Source organism: Asparagus officinalis, chromosome 2 (assembly GCF_001876935.1).
Source record: "Asparagus officinalis chromosome 2, Aspof.V1, whole genome shotgun sequence".
NCBI classification, from domain to species: Eukaryota; Viridiplantae; Streptophyta; class Magnoliopsida; order Asparagales; family Asparagaceae; genus Asparagus; species Asparagus officinalis.
In genome coordinates, this window is record NC_033795.1 from 5,578,397 (window position 1) to 5,600,166 (window position 21,770).

The window sequence follows — 21,770 nt, forward strand, 5'->3', positions numbered from 1 at the left end:
CCCAGCCGAGCCACCCACCTACCCTCTCGTCCATAAATACTACCCCCACCCACGCCCGCACTTCACTTCCTCTCATTGGCAGCTCAATTCTTCTCTATCCGCAAGTTCATAATTAGTCATGTCTCCAATCTTAGCTTTGATGCTTGCAATGGCTCTTCTAACTTCCCCAGACACAGCCAGTGCCCTCTCGTGCTCTGACGTCTACAACTCTCCGTGAGTATTTCCAGGGCGGTCGCGGCGAGCCTCTCCAATGAGTGCTGGCAGCGGTATCAAGAGCGTCGTGTCGTTGGCAGGACTACAGCGGATCGACGTGCAGCGTGCGGGGTGTCTTAAGTCTGTGGCGGCGGGCGACTTCGGGGTGGGGGGCTTCCGGCTAAGTGTGGAGTCTCGATTCCTTACAAGATTAGCCCCTCTACTAACTGCGCCAAGTACGTGTATCGTTACTAATATTTTGGGGATAATTTCTGACATCACCTTTGAACTTCGGGTGTTTTGCTTTCCTCCTGAACTATTTTATCTCACAATATCCCCTTAAAACTTTAAGATTTTTCCAACAGACTCCCTCAGTGGTTTAATGGATGTCGTGGAAAGACAAATATACCCTTTAAGATTAAGCCATTACCATCGTCATGGGCGTCTATTGTTAGATCTTATAAAAACTTGAGATCTAAACCATAAAGCCATGATTAATTCAAAGAGATTTACAAGAATCAAAAGAAAAGAGCGGAAGCTTATACCTGAATCCATAGATTAAACTTGAGATGAGTTTTTGGATCTTCTAACCTTAGAGTTTCTCTAGCCAAATTTCTCTCTAGATGGGGGTGAAGAGAATTAGAGAATGTAACCCTAGATTAGAGACCATAACCCCTTATTTATAGATGTTGTACATTTGCAATTTGGCCCCTCATCAAATCACAATTACAACCTGGTATCTGCACATATAACCCCATGACTTATTTAAATACCCATTAACCCAAATTAATTGATCACTTTAGTGAGTTATCCTAAAGGATAGCAATACACATTCATTAATCATATGTGCCCACAAATAGATTTATTAGATTAAATCCAACAATCTCCCACTTGGGCACCATATGATTCCTTAAATTGTGTATAACCTTATGAGCTCAAAAATTGCTATCACTGAAAAGGTATTTTCGAACAATCTCGTCCATTAACTATATCAATATAGGATCAAAGCGGCCTTCGTCACATTTATCGTGACTCGACCCATCAATGGTCACATATACCAATACAATCAAACGACATAGATCAATCATGGATGTGCAGCATGAAAATTACATGCAATGTGATCAGTACATGTCTATTTTTAACTGGTCCTACTTTAGTGAGGTCAAAACTAAACATAATGTAACAGAGTGTCTTAACTGAATACTTTATTCTGATCAGACAATACAACCAAACATAAAGCACCATAATTACAAACTCCCACTAAATCATGATATCCTCAAATAATACCATACCCATATGAACAGTATGCTCATGAAAGACCCTGTGTGGCAATCCCTTAGTAAGATGATCAGCTATCATGGAGTTTGTCCCAATGTGCTCTATAGATATCTGTCCACTCTGTACCCTTTCTTTCACGTTTGTCCCAATGTGCTCTATAGATATCTGTCCACTCTGTACCCTTTCTTTCACAACCAGGAACTTAATATCAATATATTTTGACTTAGTTGAGCTCCTGTTGTTATTGGAATACATTACTGTAGATTTATTATCATAATATAACCTTAGTGGTCTTTCTATATTTTCCAAAATGCGCAGTCCCGTGACAAAATTTCGTAGTCATATTCCCTGATTGGATGCCTCATAGCAAGCTACAAATTCCGCTGCCATAGTGGAGAAAGCTACAAGTGTTTGTTTGACACTTTTCAATGATATAGCTCCTCCTGCTAACATATAAATGTAGCCGGATGTAGACTTTCTGCTATCTTGGCATCCAGCAAAATCAGAATCAAAGTACCCAATGACCTTTAGCTGTTCTGATTTTCTGTATGTGAGCATGTAATCTTTTGTTTTCTGAAGATACCTCATAACCCTTTTGACTGCTATCCAATGATCCATACCAGGGTTGCTTAAGTATCTGCCTAACATCCCAACAATGTACGCAATATCCGGACGCGTACATACCTGAGCATACATTAGACTTCCTACAGCTGAAGCATAAGGAATCTTCTGCATTTCCTAAATTTCAAGGTTACTTTTAGGGCACTGATTGAGACTAAATTTGTCTCCTTTAGCCACAGGGGTGTCTCCTGGTCTGCAGTCTTGCATGCCAAACCTTTTAAGTACCTTATCGATATAACTCTTTTGTGATAATCCAAGAATACCCCGAGAGCGATCTCGATGTATCTGGATCCCTAATATAAAAGAGGCGTCCCCAAGATCTTTCATCTCAAAATTCTTTGATAGAAATCTCTTGGTTTCGTGCAACATGCCTATATCATTAGTGGCAAGCAAGATGTCATCCACATACAGAACCAGAAAAATATACTTACTCCCACTGAACTTGTGATATACACAGTCATCAACAATGTTCATCTCAAAACCGAACGAGATAACTATTTGTTGAAACTTATGATACCATTGACGAGGAGCTTGCTTGAGTCCATAGATGGATTTCCTTAATTTGCAAACCATATTCTTTGGGTCTCCTGACACAAAGTTTTCTGGTTGCACCATATAAATCATCTCATCAATGTCTCCATTGAGAAATGCAGTCTTAACATCCATCTGATGTAACTCAAGATCATAATGAGCAACAAGTGCCATGATTATTCTGAAAGAGTCTTTCGATGAAACCGGAGAGAAAGTCTCTGTATAATCAATGCCTTCCTTTTGAGTATAGCCTTTAGCCACAAGACGTGCCTTATACCTCTCCACATTACCATTTGCATCCCGCTAGGTTTTAAAAATCTATTTACAACTAATTGGTTTTGCACCTTCTGGCAATGGGACAAGTTCCCAAACCTTATTGTCTTTGCATAGACTTGTACTCTTCATTCATGGCATCAATCCACTGCTGAGAGTTAGAACTTTTCATGGTCTAAGAGAAGTTGATTGGATCATCTTCCAACATTCCACTACTTTCCTCATGTTCTTAAAGAAATACAATATAATCATCCAAAATAGCATTTTTCCTTTTTCTCGTGGATCTCCTTAATGGCACTAGTTCTTGAGGTTGTTGAGTTTGTTCTTCTGGAACAGGGAGTTATTCAATATTATCATCTTGAGGTTCCTGATTTACTTCTTGAGTAATAACAGGTATAGTAACCTGAATATTGTCAAAAGTAACTGTATGGATTGGATCTGAAGCCAATTCCTCCTCAAAACTAATGTCTCTAACCTTATTTCTCCCTCCAAACTCAACATCCTCAAAGAATGTTGTTGTTCCCGTCTCAAAAATATTCCTTAGTGTGAGATCATAAAACTTATAGCTCCTAAAGCGTTCAGAGTACCCAATAAAGTAGTTGCTAACTACTTTGGAGTCCAATTTCTTTTTATTTGGCCTGTAAGGCCTTGCCTCAGCTAGACATCCCCAAATATATAAATGCTTTAAACTGGGCTTTCGACCAGTCCAAAGCTCATAAGGTGTTTTAGCAACTTCTTTACTTGGTACTCTATTCAGAATGTAAGCTGCTGTCTTTAGTGCTTCTCCTCAGAGAGACTCTGGTAAAGAAGAATGAGCAATCATACTTCTTACCATATCCTTAAGAGTCTTGTTTCGTCTTTCAGCTACACTATTCATGCTTGGTGAACCCGGCATGGTGTACTGTGGGACGATACCGCATTCCTCTATGTATCTAGCAAATGTTTCTAGACGTTGTTTACCTGAACCATCATATCTACCGTAGTACTCACCACCACGATCAGATCTAACGGTTTTAATTTTTCTGTTGAGTTTATTCTCAACTTTAGCTTTATAGGCTTTGAACATGTCCAGAGACTCAGATTTTTCATGAATAAGATATAGGTGCCCATAACGTGAGTAATCGTCTATGAATGATATAAAATATTGTTAACCATTCTAGGATTCCATAGGGAATGGCCCACAAATATCCGTATGTATCAATTCTAAGGCATCCGAAGATATGTTGGCACCTAATCTCTTAACTTTGGTCTGTTTTCCGTTGATACATTCAACACATACGTCGAAGTCCGAAAAATCAAGGGAATCCAAAATGCCATTAGACACAAGACGTTCAACTTTACCTTTTGAGATATGACCCAAGCGCTTATGCCATAATGTCACCGAATTATTCTTATTTAATTTATACTTAGTACCACGTGATTCCACATGCAAGGATTCATTATAAGAAGCAATTGTATCAAGCAAATATAGGTTGTCATAAGTACTCAAGTAACTGGTTCCCACAACATTTGAATTAAAAGATAAACTGAATTGACTGTTTCCAAATGAACAAGAATAACCTGATTTGTCCAATACAGAAACAGAAATTAAATTCCATCTAAAAGACGGTACTACAAAAGTATTTTTCAAATCCAAATAAGAACCAGTTCCTAATAACAACCTAAAGTGCCCAATTGCTTCCACATTTACTGATTGTCCGTTGCCCACAAAGATGTGTCTTTCAACATCACTTGGCTTTCGGGAGCTCAGGCAACCCTACATAGAAACACTTATGTGAGTAGTAGCACCAGAGTCTAACCACCAAGTGTTTCTAGGTACTGAAGCTAAATTAATCTCAGAACAGACCAAAGTAAGGAACGTACCCTTATTAGCACGCCAGGCGTGATATTTTGTACAATCCATCTTTACGTGTCCAGGCTTGTTACAGAAGAAACAACCTTGATTATCCTTATGTTGTTTCTTCTGAACTGGACCCTTAGCATCTTCATTATCATTCTTCCTTTTCTTACCCTTATCCTTAGAGGCATAGGCCAAATGAGCACTTTCTGTCTTATCTTGCTTCAACATGTCTTCTTCTTGCACACAGTATGAAATGAGCTCATTTAGAGTCCATTTCACCTTTTGGCAGTTATAACTGACCTTAAACTGATTGAATTGTGTAGGAAGAGACAACAAAACCAGATGCACCAATAACTCATCACAAAGATCGAGTTTAAGTGCCTTAAGCTTTGAAGCAATATGAGACATTTCCATAATGTACTCCCTGATATTTCCTTTGCCCTTATACTTCATTGAAATCAATCGAGCTAAGAGCGTGCTTGTTTCTACCTTATCATTTTTCGCAAAACGCTTCTTAATTTTGGCAAGGAAATCTTTAGCCTTAGTAATCCCTTCGGATTCTATGCCCCTGAAGGCTTCCGGAACGCCGCGCTTAATGATCATAAGACTCATGCGATTTGAACGCTCCCATTTCTCATACTCCTTCTTTGCATCAGGAGTGCTATCTGCATTGAGAGGTTGGGGTTGTTCAGTTCTTAATGCATAGTCAAGATCCATGCAGCCAAGAACAATTAATATGTTCTCTTTCCAAACCTTAAAATTTGTCCCATTTAGCATGGGAATTGAGTTGATGTTAGCAGAAATTGTTGCAGCAGATGCATTAGCTGAAATAAAACAAAAATGCTCACATCAATAACCATAATTAGTAATCAATAAAATTCAAATAATGACGAATCCCATCCAAGATATCTGGCACAACATTAATATCAAGTCTTTGGACAGTAATATTAACTTGTAAGTGATACCTTGTTGCAATGATCAAACATTGACAATAACTCATGTCAAATAATGAAACTATCTTTGGATCGATTCATTATTCACATGTAAACCTTATAATTGTCACACGCTTATCATCACAGATGTGTATACAGTCTAAATAAATATTAAACTTCCTTTGGACCAATTAAATATTTACACGAAAGCATACACACAAACATCTCACATTCCTCATGAACAATCTACATAAGAGAGGTTACTTTGGCAACTTCTTATTTTAATTAATCAATTGGAGTGAGAGACAATCTTAATACCTTAGTGTCATATTAAATAATTGATTAAAAACCAAATTAATTTAAATTTCCATAGCTTAAATAGGGCCCATAACTTAATTGAATAAATTAAGTATACCAAAGTGGACCCATAATTTAATGTGAGAAGCCGAGGCTTAACCATAGTGAACACGAAGTTCGCTTGACTTTGAACGTGAGGTTCGTCTGTATTGAGTACGAGACTCACTTAAGCACGAACGTAAGGTTCGTCTGAAAATGAACGTGATGTTCAACTTGAGAACGAACGCGAGGTTCGTTTGAAAAATGAACGCGAGGTTCGACTGAAAATGAACGCAAGGTTCAACTTGAGAACGAACGCGAGGTTCGTTTGAATCGAGCGCGAGGCTCGCCTGAGAACGAACGCGAGGTTTGACTTAAATTGAGCGCGAGGCTCACCTGAGAACTGAGCGTGAGGCTCACCTTAGAACTGAGCGCGAGGCTCACCTTAGAACTGAGTGCGAGGCTCACCTTAGAACTGAGCGCGAGGCTCACCTTAGAACTGAGCGCGAGGCTCACCTTAGAACGAACGCGAAGTTTGTTTAAATTGAGCGCGAGGCTCACCTTAGAATTGAGAGCGAGGCTCACCTTAGAACGAACACGAAGTTCGTTTAAATTGAGCGCGAGGCTCACCTTAGAACTGAGCGCGAGGCTCACCTTAGAACGAACGCGAGGTTCGTTTGATTCGAGCGCGATGCTCACTTGAGAACGAACGCGAAGTTCGGTTAAATTTGAGTGCGATGCTCACTTGAGAACGAACGCAAAGTTTGTTTGAAGCTTTCAGCTTCGCCAAAATTTGAGGTAACCACCTCCTTAATTCCCGCACGTTTTCACGCGCGAACCCTTAGAGGGTTAAATCTGAAACCGCCGCCGTCGTTGCTCCTGCACCCAAAAGGTTGAAACCCTAGGGTTTCCTAACGCCGCCGTCACCGTCGGAGTCGAGGGCGAGGCCGCCAGTGACACTTCGCCGGCGAGGAGCACGGGATCAACAACCAAAACACAATAGATCCAAAAGAATTTCTCGATTTTATTTCAAAACAGATCCAGAATCGAAAAAAAATCAGTTTTCTTGATCCGGATCCAAGAAAAATCGAAGAAAAAACTAAATCTAAAAATATGTTACTGTTCATCCGGAAAAAATTTCAACAGCTGTTACTGTTCATCCGTGAACAAAAACTGAATCTAAAAAGCAATTAAGATCAAAAACCCTAATTTTAATCTTAATCTCTTAGAACAAATCAAGGTGGCTCTGATACCACTTGTTAGATCTTATAAAAACTTGAGATCTAAACCATAAAGCGATGATTAATTCAAAGAGATTTACAAGAATCAAAAGAAAAGAGCGGAAGCTTATACCTGAATCCATAGATTAAACTTGAGATGGGTTTTTGGATCTTCTAACCTTAGGGTTTCTCTAGCCAAATTTCTCTCTAGATCGGGGTGAAGAGAATTAGAGAATGTAACCCTAGATTAGGGACTATAACCCCTTATTTATAGATGTTGTACATTTGCAATTTGCCACTCATCAAATCGCAATTACAACCTGGTATCTACACATATAACCACATGACTTATTTAAATACCCATTAACCCAAATTAATTGATCACTTTAGTGGGTTATCCTGAAGGATAGCAATACACATTGATTAATTATATGTGCCCACAAATAGATTTATTAGATTAAATCCAACATCTATTAGTAAATTCTTAAATTTTAGGACACATCAAAGTAACGAGTTGTTTGGTGGGGAAAAAAATGTTGAAGGGGGCTAAGCGCAAAACCTGACAAAGTTCAGGGTTCTGTGAAATTAACCATTTTATTTGTTAGGCTAAATTACAATAAATCTTTTTTATTATTTTCATCTTTTAATTTTTTTCCCCAAATAATCTCCCCCTATTTAAAAAGCTCCAACAAAAAAAATCTGTTTCTATGATCAATTAATTGAAACTGTTAGTTATGTGACGCAGTTTGTTAATTTCTTCATAGGCCTAGACGTGAGCGCTTGGACATAAATTCTAGATTAATGTTATTAAAAAGACACGAATAATTTCTTTTATTCAAGAATTATCTTTTCTCTATTTTCTTCTTTTCAACTCTGAAGATTTCTAAATCTCCTATGTTCCACTCTTTGAGCTTGCATTCTAATCTTTTGAAGACATTTCTATCAAAGTACAAAAATTTTCCAAGAAGAAAACTTAAAAGTATTTCTCAAATAAAATAAAATATAATAAAAATAAAATAAAATAAAATAAAAGCTTCTTTATCTATGAATTTGCAAATACGTGAAGATGTCTAAGTGCAAACTTTTCTATCTGAAATTTGATGAACTACATTACAGAACTATATACTGGATTGATAAATGATTATAGATAATGGGGTTAATTGCTTGAAAAAAAACATGATATAGATGAAGATGGTTTTGTCTGTAATTTCACTATTTGTTAATGTAATTGAGGTAATTACTTGTTTGTCTGTAACTGGAATTTATTACTTGAATTTGTTATTATTTTGTAGGGTGAATTGATGGATGGAAGCAGGGAAATCAAGTCGAGGCTTATAAATGATATAAATAATGTTGGGTCATGAGATATGTCTTTGTTTGGTTGAGTGAATGCGATGAGCCTATTATTGTAGTATAGCTTTGCCTTGTCTGCAGCATGAATAATGTTGGTGATTGATCGGAGAAGAAATTTCTCCCTTCTGAGTAATTTAATTATTACTGTGTTTTGAGGTATCTATCCATTCTTTAGAAGTTAAATATTTCTTATATAGAAAGTAGGGATCACTTAATTGACAAGAAACCTTGTTCTAGAAGTTTACACGTAATTAATTTAAGCCAACAGCGTCAATACACCCAAAAATAATGGCACGTTCCTAAGTAACCTCCGCAATTTTCGTTCTCTAATCTTCCTCTAATTGCGCTGGATTTGGTGAGTGAAGCTCCACACCAACTTCATAATTTTAACGATATCCATCATCTCTTAATTGTTTGTTCATGATTTGCTCTCTCCTTTCTTAATCAACAATTGCCTTGAATCATTACCAAATTTATTACCACTGACCCCTGTACATAGATCTTCACTAGGTGTTTGGGGGCGGGTTATTTTTTGGTCAACCTAGCATTTAAGCTAGCTTTTGTTTTAATTTCTACGTGTTTGGTAAAATATCAAATAAATTAGCTTGTATGTCGCATTTTAAAAAACTGATATATCTTAACTTTTAAAAAAACTAGCTTTCAAGCTCATCTAAATAAACTAAACAAACTACTATTCTATCCAATTAATTGTTATAGCATTTTTATCATATCATAAATGCTAAAAGCCATTAAAAGCTAGCATAGCTTATAAGGTTCATAAAAAATAAACCTTCCCAAACGCCCTGTAAGTCTTAAGGTTTCCTAAGTACTCTGTCTCTCGCTCCATGATTTTTTAAATTTTTAATTTTTTTTTTCGGAGAAAGCAGGGTGTGATTTCCTCAAGAAACATCCTTCGTTCAAGCGCAAGGTTGATTTACATATACATGCCTGCACCCCCAACCTTAAGAGCGCAGTCATCAGACCATCCATTAGTCTGTTACAAACAGCTTCCAGCAGCATGTACCCACCATAACCAAAGATCTAAAGTCAACACACCACCATATCCAACAGAACATGCAAGTTTTTAGACAAAATATATACATAAATAAATTTGCCCATTCATCGCCCATCAAAAGCTCTAAACAGATACTCCAGTGGCATTTCTTTTGCTCTCCAGCACCTGCTCCCCTAGCTTCAGCTTCCCCTGTCTGAACTCCGTTACTATTTCTTTGTTCTCCAGCATCTGCTCCTCTAGCTTCAGCTCCCTCTCTATGAAACGTCATCTCTATTTGCTACCCTTTTCTTCCTGCGAACATATCTCAAAGTCTCCATGTACCTGGAAGGAATTCCATCTAAACAACAAACATAAAATCTGTTAAAAATCGAAACATGTTTCTTTTTTTTTTATTTTTTCGAAAAATATGTAAATTTTTTTCATACCACACGGCACATGATAACTCTGCATATATTCACATCCCATTTCAATTTGTCATTGGTCTTCGCAACAGAAGTATTCCAAGACCATACATCGTTTATTCCAGCAAGCATTTTGTATTCAGAATTTAAACTTAATTGAGTTCCAAATAGAGGAGGTGTATCGACAATGCATAAAAAGATGATTATGATCTTGGGTTTATTGTGGAAAACCCTCCTCAACTATGGGGATCATCTCAGAAAAATCCCCTCAACTATTTTAACTCTACGAAACCTCCAAATTTGGGTTTACTCTATATAACCCCCCTTAACTTCCAAAATATGACTTATCCCCCTCAACTTTTCTTACTTAACCCCCTAAACTAATGATGTAGGATGCATCAGTACATGTGGCGGAAGGATAATCAAAAGAGATAGCTACTCGTTCTCATACGAGCAAAACTGCACAAACCCTAGAAATCCTAGGAATAGAAAACTTCTGAAATTAATAATAATCAATCTAAAACCCTACATGAATTTTTCCCCTTATATATGGTAGAAAATAATGAAAAAGTATCAAACTATCCTTTACCTAAAGCTAAGAGAAATCCTTACATAAAAAGCTTTCTATAAAAACTACAAAACTAAAAGTAACCTAGAACTTCACGTGCAGTTGATCCTGAAGATGAATATCTTTGAACATGAATATTATTTGGAACTGCGAATTAGTTTTATGTATAAAGCACGTCTTGAGCTTTCCAAAAACATATAATAGTAAAGATTCTATATATGGAGCAAGTCAAAAGATATGATTCTCCAAAGTTGCATCTTAGAATCTGTCTGAAAATACTCTTTTGCTTCAATCAACCCGCTTTTGCATGATCGGATTTCTTTTGAAAAACATCAACTATTGTTTGCACATCAGTTGGATTTTCTGAGATAACTCTCATAGTTGAGAGGAGTTTCCTAAAATTAACCCTATGATCTTCCTCTTCAGCTTCACATAGCACACATAGATTACTAACAGTTATGTTTTTCTTAACTAGATTTTATGCACATGGTTAAATATTGTGATTAGGTATTTTTGGTTTATTTTCTTACTAAAATTTGTTCCTCGGTTACTCTTTGATAATTTTTGCTCACTTTGATTAAGTATTCTTACTAAAATTTATTCCTCGATTACACTTTAATTATTTATTTATTTGATTTTTATTTGAATAGGCTACACTCAGTTTAAATTTTTATGTTGACAGAAGATAAATATAATCTAAAACCAATTTAAATTTTCATTTCATTTGGATCAGCATGAAACCGAGCTTGACCTGAGGAAGTATAGTGTTATGAAAGTGAAAACACTTGAAAAAATAACATTATAAAAGGAAGATGAATAATAAAGCCAACGAGCCAAGATGATTGATTTAAAGTGGGCTAAAATGATAAAATATTTAATGAAAAAATCATAAACTGAAGATCAATGCTAACTCCAGTACACTTTTATAAGATAAAAGCATCCACATATGCATATGAAAGCACTAAAAATAGGTAATGAAAATCCCTTCTAAAGATTCCTAAGTTTGCTAAAAAATAAAATTATTCTATAACAATTCACAAAACATTATCTTTTGTTGCTTCTTTTTTATTTTTTACTGACTCGAGATCAATCATTCTTTATCTTTATCTTTTTTGTAGGCAATTCTAGAGTAGTGTCTTCTTAAAGTACCCTAGAGGGGTGTGAATAGGGTGAATACAAATCTAATCCGATATTAATGCCAATTTAAAACTAATTAACAAATATCCTAGCGAAAATAATATGCAACTAGATATATATGCAAGGATAAGCAATACAAACAATGGTGACATAAACAAGATACAAATATGATAGGGCAATATAAACAATAAGCAATACACAGTGATGATATAAAATAAAACAAATTATAAGCACAAATAATAACGCCAAAGCCAAAAACAAACACAAGAAAATAATCACGGAGTTCGGTCCTTCCGACCTACGTCTCTACTCCCCACTCCCGGAGAGAATCCACTAAACAACCGGGTTTTCGACGCTCACCCGAAAAACGCTTACATCACACAATATCGGTTTTCAACGCTCACTGATCAACGTTAAAAAATACTCACAATGCAGCTACATAAATACCACCTCAAGTGTTGGCATCTCACGTGTCTCCCTCAAGTGTTTGGAATTACTACCACTCACTAGGCTTTACTACCGACACCATTCCTCTTGGGACCGAGCACGTCTCTCACCTCTACAGTACTCCTCTTGGTGTACTTGTGCAATACAAAGTAAACCTCACAAATTAACGCTCAACAATAAATGATTGTTCTCTAAACAAGGTGAGAACTCAATTAAGCTCAACTCAATGTTACAAACTCACAACCCCAAATATACTATGTATGAAGATACTAAGAGCTCAAGTGGGTGTGTGTAACAAAGAGAATAAAAATTTGTAAAGCATACAACTAGATTGTGCTGTTATTTTTAATTTGATTTTGTGTGTGTCTTCTCTCTCGGCAACTTTGTGGATTCCGCTGGGCCGCCGCACTACAACTAGATGTTTCAAAGTTTTCCTGCTATAGAAAAGAAAAAAAGTTATGCAATGACAGAAATACGGGTACATGTGAACAGTCATGCTTGCTAATTTATTTTTTTAAATTTGTAAAGGAGATGATCAAGGGATGCACTAGGCTCAAGACTTGTCCATGGACATGAGAATAAGGTCAGCTACCTAGTGTGGCATTGTCAACGTCTATATAATAAGATCTAAATAACCTCATACAAAAATTGGCTGCACAGCATTCATCGAAAAAGGAGCTAAACCTCTTATGTAAATAATCACCACCTATCCTCTTTCAATACATATCCGACGATGATGATGATGATGATTATTATTATTATTATTATTATTTTGAAGAAGGAATTCGACGAGGAGAGAGAGAGATATAGGCGGCGATTGATCGCACAACTATATGTGAGCTAAGGTTTACAAATAGAACCCTCTAATAGTACATAATTATATATTACTATAATTCTAGACATTTTATGCATAAAAGTCCTTTTACTTTTCTTTTTTTAAATATAGCTAAAAAATTAGGGTTATTACAATCAGTCACCAAATCATTAACTTCTAAAACATAGCAGAAGCCCGAAGTTCATCACCTGAAATAGGATTTGGAGATGAAGAGTTGACGTGATTACTAGTCCAAGCATCCCTCCATCTTCATTGGCCTTTTCCTCCTTTGTCTCGATTCTGATGACCGCTACTTAGAGGAGGGAAATCCTGCCCTCTCCATCTTCAAAATCTCCCTCCATGTGAGGCACGAGTACCTCGATTGCCTCTGGAGCTGCTATTCCTGGCCATGCATGGCGGATATCGAGAAGAAGAATCAGAAGAGAAATTGAAGAAAGAAGAGAGATAGAGATATGAGACAGAGAAAAAGATGTATCACTAGAGGAAGAGAACTTATTATTCATTTCATATCGTTTCCTTTGTACAACACTGTATTTATACATCCTGTAATTGAGAGCTAAGTTCGTGCACGTGCACAGCAGTGCCGAACTAACTTGTAACACAATGTAACAGAATATGGACAATTAGTTACATACAGTTGATTGTAATATCTTATTTACAATGTCATCTTTTATGTTCTCTTCCTTTTGCTTTTCAGTCTAACTATTTGTGTATCAGTTTGCATATTAGTCCATGTGCTTCAAAACTGAACCTGCACTCAGCCGATTCAATACCCCTGAGTTGCAGCACCTGACACTCCAAATCTAGGGTTTTGACGACCCCTAAAGTTTTGAGCTCCTCTTCCCGCTTCCTTTAGATCGACGATCATGATTCCTTTATTAGTTTCTTGGATCAAAATCCATCTTCCAATCAGCTTTTTTCGCTCCCTTGTATTTGTGTTTGTTGATCACCACTCTAATGGGTAGAAAAACGAGAACATTTGCTGAACACTAACAATTGCTGTCTGTGTTCAGGTTCCGAAAACAGAAACCATCTTTTCTTTGAGTGCTGCTGTTCAAGAGAAGTTTGGCTAAAAATTATGGATTGGCTCAGATTCAAATGGCAGTCCTGTGATTGGAATCAGCTTGTGCTTTGGTATTGTGATAGATTGAAAGGGAATGGATTCAAGCAAAGGATTAAAAGAATGGCACTAACCACAGCAGTTTATAGTATTTGGAGAGAAAGAAATTTCAGAATTTTCAGGCAAAAAGCAAGGTCAGCTGATCAGCTTTTTAAGGATATCAAATTCAGCGTTTTTGCTTTTGTTCTCAATGGCTCTTTTAAGGCAGAAGACAGAGAATGGATCATATCACTTTGATAGTCATGGAGGAGAGCATTTAGCAGGTTCTGCTGCTGTTAGTTGCGGTTGAGGTGAACAGGTTTTACTCAGCTGCTGTTAGTTGCTGAGTTTCTTGATTGAGTTCTATTTTTCTTTGTATTCTTAATGTCAGATTTGATATCTCATACATAATGATGAGATTCTTGATGTACATTCATTCTTACATTTGGTGATGAATAAAATCTTTCATTTACCAAAAAAAAGAAAAACGAGAACATTAAAATTTCCATTAATTTTACTAGGTGGATGTGAAAGAAATAACACGGGGTGTGAGATTTTTCTATGAGAATAACATTAGTTGTTGGCAAATTTGAAATTGTCAAAAGCCAATGTCCTTCAGCGGCTTTTGACAGCATAGCTCTGGACTCGTCCTCGCCGAGGATGGTTTTAGGGTTTTGCATTACTGTGGTTTGGATTTTTACGGATATGGAAAAATTGGTACGAAGGTGCGAGGAAGAAAGAGTATGAGAATTACAATCTTATTCTTTAATTAAAAACTAAATAACTAATAAATAAATGAAATCCCATTTTCGGAAATATTCTGGATTAGTACTTGTAAGTTAGGTGTTATTTAGGAGATCGTTTAATGAGGTTACATTGTCATACCCAACCAACTATTTATCCGCATTGTTTTCTAATACATGACAGCTAGTATTCCATGGGTGGACCTAGCACATTCGAATTAACTGTCATGTGGTTAGATAAAAAGTTATTGATACAGATTAATTCGAGGTCCAATTCCAAAGATAAAAATAAAATAAAAAATAAATTAAAAACAAATGTCGAACGACCATCACTTTTATTGGCGCACCCATACACATGGCCACTTGGTAAACATCACGTGCAATTGATTTGTGGCGAGATGAATATGCATTTTGCCAGGACCAGGTTGAGAAAGAGCACTAGAAGATTTAGAGTCGTAGTTTGGTGAAGGTATTTATTCCTGATGGAATGAACCCTCTACAAATGAGGACTTGAACAAACACTTTTGGATGAAAATGGACTTTAACTTAAATTTAACTTTGATACAAAATATTACAAGACTACAAGTCACTTCCTCACTCTTTCTCTCTCTAAATATTCTTCTCACAGCCACTCTACATTCACTAGGCTTCAACCTATCACCTTACTACACTTCTTTTCTCACACACTCTCTTTTCTCTAGAGAGCCTACTCTTCCACCTACTTTTATAGCCTTTTCTTTTTCTCTTGCTCACTTCCCCTTGATCCAAACCGAATGGCTGAAGTCCCTTTTATAGGGATCAATGTCGGTTTTGTCTTCTTTTCTAGAAATTTCCAAAATCCTCCATGGTAATTTCCACAAAACTCCATGGCAAGTTTCCAAAGTTTGCTAGATAAATGGAGAAGCTTCTAGGTTCTTGAAGAAGTCACTGCTGCATGACTTCTAACACTCCCCCTCAGCAGTGACTTTATTGTTTACCAGTCCGAGTTGCTTCTTAAGTTTAAAAAATGTTTCTGCCTTCAGTGGCTTGGTGAAGATGTCAGCAATTTGATCTTCGGTCCTGTAATATGTCAGCATCACAGTCTTCGTTTTAACTTGATGACGGATGAAATGATATCTTGTCTCTATGTGTTTGCTCCGTCCATGTGCTACTGGATTTTTGGCAAGTGCAATAGCTGACTTGTTGTCGATAAGGATCTCTGTTGGTGCTTCACTGTGTATAAAATAATCCTTGATCAATACTTCCTCGGACATACCTGAGAATTCTCTTGGCTACCTTGAAATGCTCTTGCCTTGGCTCCTCCATATATCTGCTCACCAGTCCTACCGCGAACACTATGTCGGGCCTGGTGATGGTTAGGTAGCGCAAGCTCCCGACTAAACTCTTGTATAGAGTTGGATCAATGTAGCTTCCTGGTGTGTCTCGCCTCAGCTTCACTCCGACTTCTGCAGGAGTTGTAACTGGATTGCAATTGCTCATGTTGAATTTCTGAAGGATATCCTTTGCATACTTCTTCTGAGAGATGAAGATTCCTTTCTCTGATTGTGACACTTCTACTCCAAGAAAGTATGACATTTCTCCAATGTCAGTCATCTCGAACTCCTTGATCATGTTCTTCTTGAACTCCTCGAACATTTTTGGATTGTTGCCGGTGAAGATCATGTACGTAGAGACATACGATCATGATGTCTTCATCCTTCTTCTTGGTATAGAGAGAGTGCTCATACGGGCTCCGATGGAATCCGTTCTTCTGGAAGTATGCATCGATTCTGGCATTCCATGCTCTGGGCGCTTGCTTCAGTCCATACAATGCCTTCTTCAGCTTGTAGACTTTGTCTTCTTGATTCTTCACCTCGTACCCTGGTGGTTGCTTGATGTAGACTTCTTCTTCTAAGTAGCCGTTCAGGAATGCAGACTTCACGTCCATCTGGTAGATCTTCCACCGGTTCTGTGCTGCCAATGCGATAATGAGTCGGATGGTGTCGATCCTCGCGACTGGTGCGAACACTTCTTCATAGTCAACTCCTTCTCGCTGACTATAGCCTTTTGCAACAAGCCTGGCCTTGTACTTCTCGATTCCGCCATCTTGATTTGTCTTTGTCTTGTACACCCACTTTACTCCAATTGGTTTATGGCCTTCAGGTAAGGTAGTGAGCTCCCATGTATCATTTCTCTTGATTGCCTCGATCTCGTCATCCATGGCTTTTCTCCATTTTTCTTCTTGAGCAGCTTCTTCATAGCTGACCGGATCACATTCTGCAAACAAGCAGAATAGTGTGTAGTCATCCATCATCTCGACAGGCTCTGTATCGTCGTACAGATCTCTTAGGCTTCTCATCCTCCTTGTTGCTCCCCCTGAAGAGCTTCCTTCACTTGAGCTGGATGATGTCGGCGTTGATGTTGGGGTTGATGGAGCTGGACTATTAGGTGGACTTTGTTCTGGTCTTCCAACCTCCTGCAAGTCATCATCATTATCTTCAAAGAACATACCTTTAATATTTTTATCTTCATCGGTCCATTTCCAATAATCTTCTTCATCGAACTCCACGTCTCTTGAAATGATCATCTTCTTTGTAACTGGATTGTAGAGCTTGTATGCTTTTGTCCTCCTCTCGTACCCAACGAATATGCACTTTTCTCCTCGATCGTCCAACTTCTTTCTTTTCTGCTCCGGGATGTGTGCATATGCAATACACCCAAACACCTTCAGGTGGTTGACACTTGGCTTGATGTTGCTCCACATCTCCAATGGTGTCTTGAACTTGACGCTCTTTGTCGGACATCTGTTGAGGAGGTAAACTGCACAGTCCACGGCTTCAGCCCAGTAAGTCTTTGGCAGGTACTTGCTCTTCAACATGCTTCTGACCATATCAAGAATGGTACGATTCTTCCGCTTTGCTATGTCATTCTGCTGTGGTGTGTAGGCGGCAGTGAGTTGATGAATTATCCCGTACTGCTTGTTGAAATTGTTGAATGCCTTCGAAGTGTATTCTCCACCTCGATCTGATCGGAGCACTTTGATGTGGTACCCACTTTGCTTTTCTACCATCTCCTTGAATTCTTTGAATTTCTCCAGAGCTTCGGATTTCTCCTTCAGGAAATAAACCCAAGTTTTTCTGCTATAATCATCAATAAATGTGAGAAAATACCTGTTTCCTCCAAGAGAGATGACTTCAAATGGTCCTGCAATATCTGTGTGGACCAATTGTAGCAACTCTGTTGCTCTTCTTGACTTTCCAACTTCGAAACTTCTTCTATGTTGTTTGCCCTTCATACAGCCTTCACATAGCTGGTTCGGATGGTTGATTTGCGGCAATCCTTTTACCATTTTCTCCTTCCATAGAAGATTCAGGCCACTGAAAGCGAGATGCCCGAATCGTAGATGCCAGAGCCAAGTCTCGTCTTTTATGATTGACTTCAAGCACTTGACAGGGTCAGCATGAATATTTAAGGTAAACAGTCTATTTCTAGACATGTTCACCTTTGCAATAACTTCATTTTTATTTTTAATAGTGAGGGCAAGGTCTTTTAGATGTATATCATAGCCTCTTTCAAGGAGCTGGCCTAGGCTCAAAATATTATTTCGTAATGCTGGAACATAGTAGACATCAGAGATGTACCTGTTCTCGCCCGTCTTTGTCTGGATCATTATATTGCCCTTGCCTTTCACTGGAATCTTTGACTGATCTCCAAAGGTGACATCTCCTTGTACCGTCTCGTTCAGCTCGGTAAAAAACTCCTTGATGCCGCACATGTGGTTACTGGCACCTGAATCTAGATACCAGATATCTTTATTCTTGCTTTCGCTCTCCTGGTACGTCAACAGGACTGTTGAAGTGTCTGCCTGCTCCCTTTCTACAAAGTTGCTTCTTTCTGCCACTTGATTTGATTTCTCCCAACATTCGTAGCTGAGATGACCGTATCTCTTACATTTGTAACACTGTGGCTGAGATCTGTCCTCATGGTAACTTCTTCCTTGTCCTCGTCCTCGTGTGCCACGACCTCGTCCTCGATCGAATGATCGTTCACGATCTCTATTTCGATCTTGATTTTCATGGCCTCCTTGGTACTGTCTCCTACGACCTTGCTGGAAGTTTGAGCCACCTCGAAATGAGCCTCTGCCTCTGTAGCCTCCACGTCCTCTTCGACTATCTTCTTTGATAGTCATCTTACTCTGCAAGGCTTGTTCTAGATTCTCCGCTTGATTTGAACTAATGTTTATATCTTGTTCATAAGCTTGCAGAGAACCTTGCAGCTCATCGATCGAAACTTCGGAAAGGTCTTTAGACTCTTGTATTGCCGGAATAATATATTTGAATTTAGAGTCTAAAGTCCTAAGTATCTTCTCCATAATTCTTACGTCACTAATTGCTTCTCCATTTCTCTTCATTTGATTAGTTATTGTCTGAACTCTACTAAAATAATCTGATATTGATTCTGTAGCTTTCATCTTCAAATTTTCAAATTCAACTCTTAATGCTTGGAGGCGTACCTTTTTGGCTCTTTCCGCACCTTGATAGGATTTTTGTAAAATCTCCCATGCTTCTTTAGAGGACAGGGCGTTGGAAATCTTCTCAAATGCAGATTCATCTACGCCTTGAAATATTAGGAACAAAGCCTTTTTGTCTCTTTTTCTGACCTCCTTCAACTCACTCTTCTGAGTGGCACTGAGATTGGCTTCAACAGTAGGTGACTCCGGCTCTGCATAACCGTTCTCTACAAGTTCCCATAAGTCTTGCGAACCGAGCAAGACTTTTATCTGGATACTCCAGTTATCGTAATTGGTCTTCATCAGCTTCGGAATCTGTGGCTGGATCATGTTCGCCATCTCGTACACGAGCACCTTCGATTGGCCCGGCTAGATCGAACCTGGCTCTGATACCAATTTGATGGAATGAACCCTCTACAAATGAGGACTTGAACAAACACTTTTGGATGAAAATGGACTTCAACTTAAATTTAACTTTGATACAAAATATTACAAGACTACAAGTCACTTCCTCACTCTTTCTCTCTCTAAATATTCTTCTCACAGCCACTCTACATTCACTAGGCTTCAACCTATCACCTTACTACACTTCTTTTCTCACACACTCTCTTTTCTCTAGAGAGCCTACTCTTCCACCTACTTTTATAGCCTTTTCTTTTTCTCTTGCTCACTTCCCCTTGATCCAAACCGAATGGCTGAAGTCCCTTTTATAGGGATCAATGTCGGTTTTGTCTTCTTTTCTAGAAATTTCCAAAATCCTCCATGGTAATTTCCACAAAACTCCATGGCAAGTTTCCAAAGTTTGCTAGATAAATGGAGAAGCTTCTAGGTTCTTGAAGAAGTCACTGCTGCATGACTTCTAACAATTCCCGCATTGGCTAAATATATAGATCCCTCGTATTATTCTCGTATATTGAATTACGAATTAAGTTTACTTTCATCAGAACTCTCATTATCGAAGTGGAAATGTATGTAATCTACCTAAATTCACCTAGTCACTGTCAAAGTGGAAATGTAAGTTTTCATAAAGGGACAAGTTGCTTTTTTAATTTGGAGGGATTCTTCAGTTTTAGATATTATCAAAGGTTGTGCAAACTCGTGTCTAGTACACGTGAGTGAAAGTTTAAACAAAAACGATCGTAATTAATTTAGTAAACAAGTTGATTAGTGGTTGATATGGATGACAGAAGAGGACACTGTTCAGTGTTAATTAACACATAATAAGAGGACACTGTTCAGTGTTAATTAACACATAATATTCTCGTCCCGTGGGTGTTAACATCACGGGCTTTTACTATGAGGCTCACGTTCCCTCAAAAAGAGGGATTCGATAATGTGGCCCTAATATTTTTTCCACTGATAAGCTATAATTTAATATTTCCGTAACATTTAGAATTGCCAAAGGAGCAAAAAAAATCATATAGAGCATACTCTACACAAAACCATGTAAGGGGAAAGAAGGAGGCTATCTCACTGCCCATTCTAAATCAATATAAACGCTATAAAAAGTAAGTTTAAACAGAGAAATCAAATCAAACAATAAAATTAAAGAAGATATATATGTGGATTTCATTTAATCATGTAAAATTTGGAAATTCGTTAATAAAGTAATAATACATGAAATTTTTTGGGTTCTATTGATTAGCTCAAAGGGTTTTAGGTTTAAACAAAACTAAAAGTATAGCTAGCAAGTACGTGACTTGGGCTCAATGCCCAATCCATTCACAAATCCATTCTAAGGATCAGTTTAGCGTGACTAGGACTCAATGCCCAATCCATTCACAAATTCATTCTAAGGATTAGTTTAGTATTACTAGAGGTTATGATGAGTTACTTGTATAACAAGCTAATAGGGGTAGCTTATATAAGTTACTAAAAATAGTCGTTCGGTAATCATATATCAAAAGCTACTTTTAAAAACAGCTAAGGTCATTGGTAAAGCTACAAAAAGCAAAAGATTCTTCTAAAAGCATCTTCAAGTCGCTTCTAAAACCACCACCTTAAAAGCTGAAGTAGTTCAATAGCATGCAATTTCTTTTAACCAAAGACTATTATTAACTGCTTCTTTAAACAAATAAGTAGATTCGTAAAAAGACAATACCAATTACTAGCCTAAATCTCCTCCATAAATACCCAAACCCACTCACTTCACTTCTACTCACTACCAGCTCGTTCGATCTATCTCTAACCCACAATAGTCATGTCACCAATACTAGCTTTAATCTTCGCAGCGTTCCTTCTCACTTCCCCAAACACAGCGAGCGCTCTCTCATGCTCAACCGTGTACAGCTGTCTATACCCATGCCTAGATTATTTCCAGGGCGGCAGCGGCCAACCCTCTGTCAACTGCTGCAGCGGAATCAAGAAGGTCACCTCGGTGACGCAGACCGCAGCAGACAGGCGTTCAGCCTGCGGTTGCCTCAAGGCCGTGGCATCCGGAGCTTCGGGGCCTAATGTCGC

At 37.9% G+C, this 21,770-nt stretch overlaps 1 long non-coding RNA gene across 1 annotated transcript; it reads left to right on the forward strand.

Annotated features, from left to right (window-relative positions):
• Positions 346–8,737, forward strand: LOC109830035. Its single transcript, XR_002244189.1, has 2 exons — positions 346–428; positions 8,516–8,737. It is a non-coding gene; the product is annotated as an uncharacterized LOC109830035 (long non-coding RNA).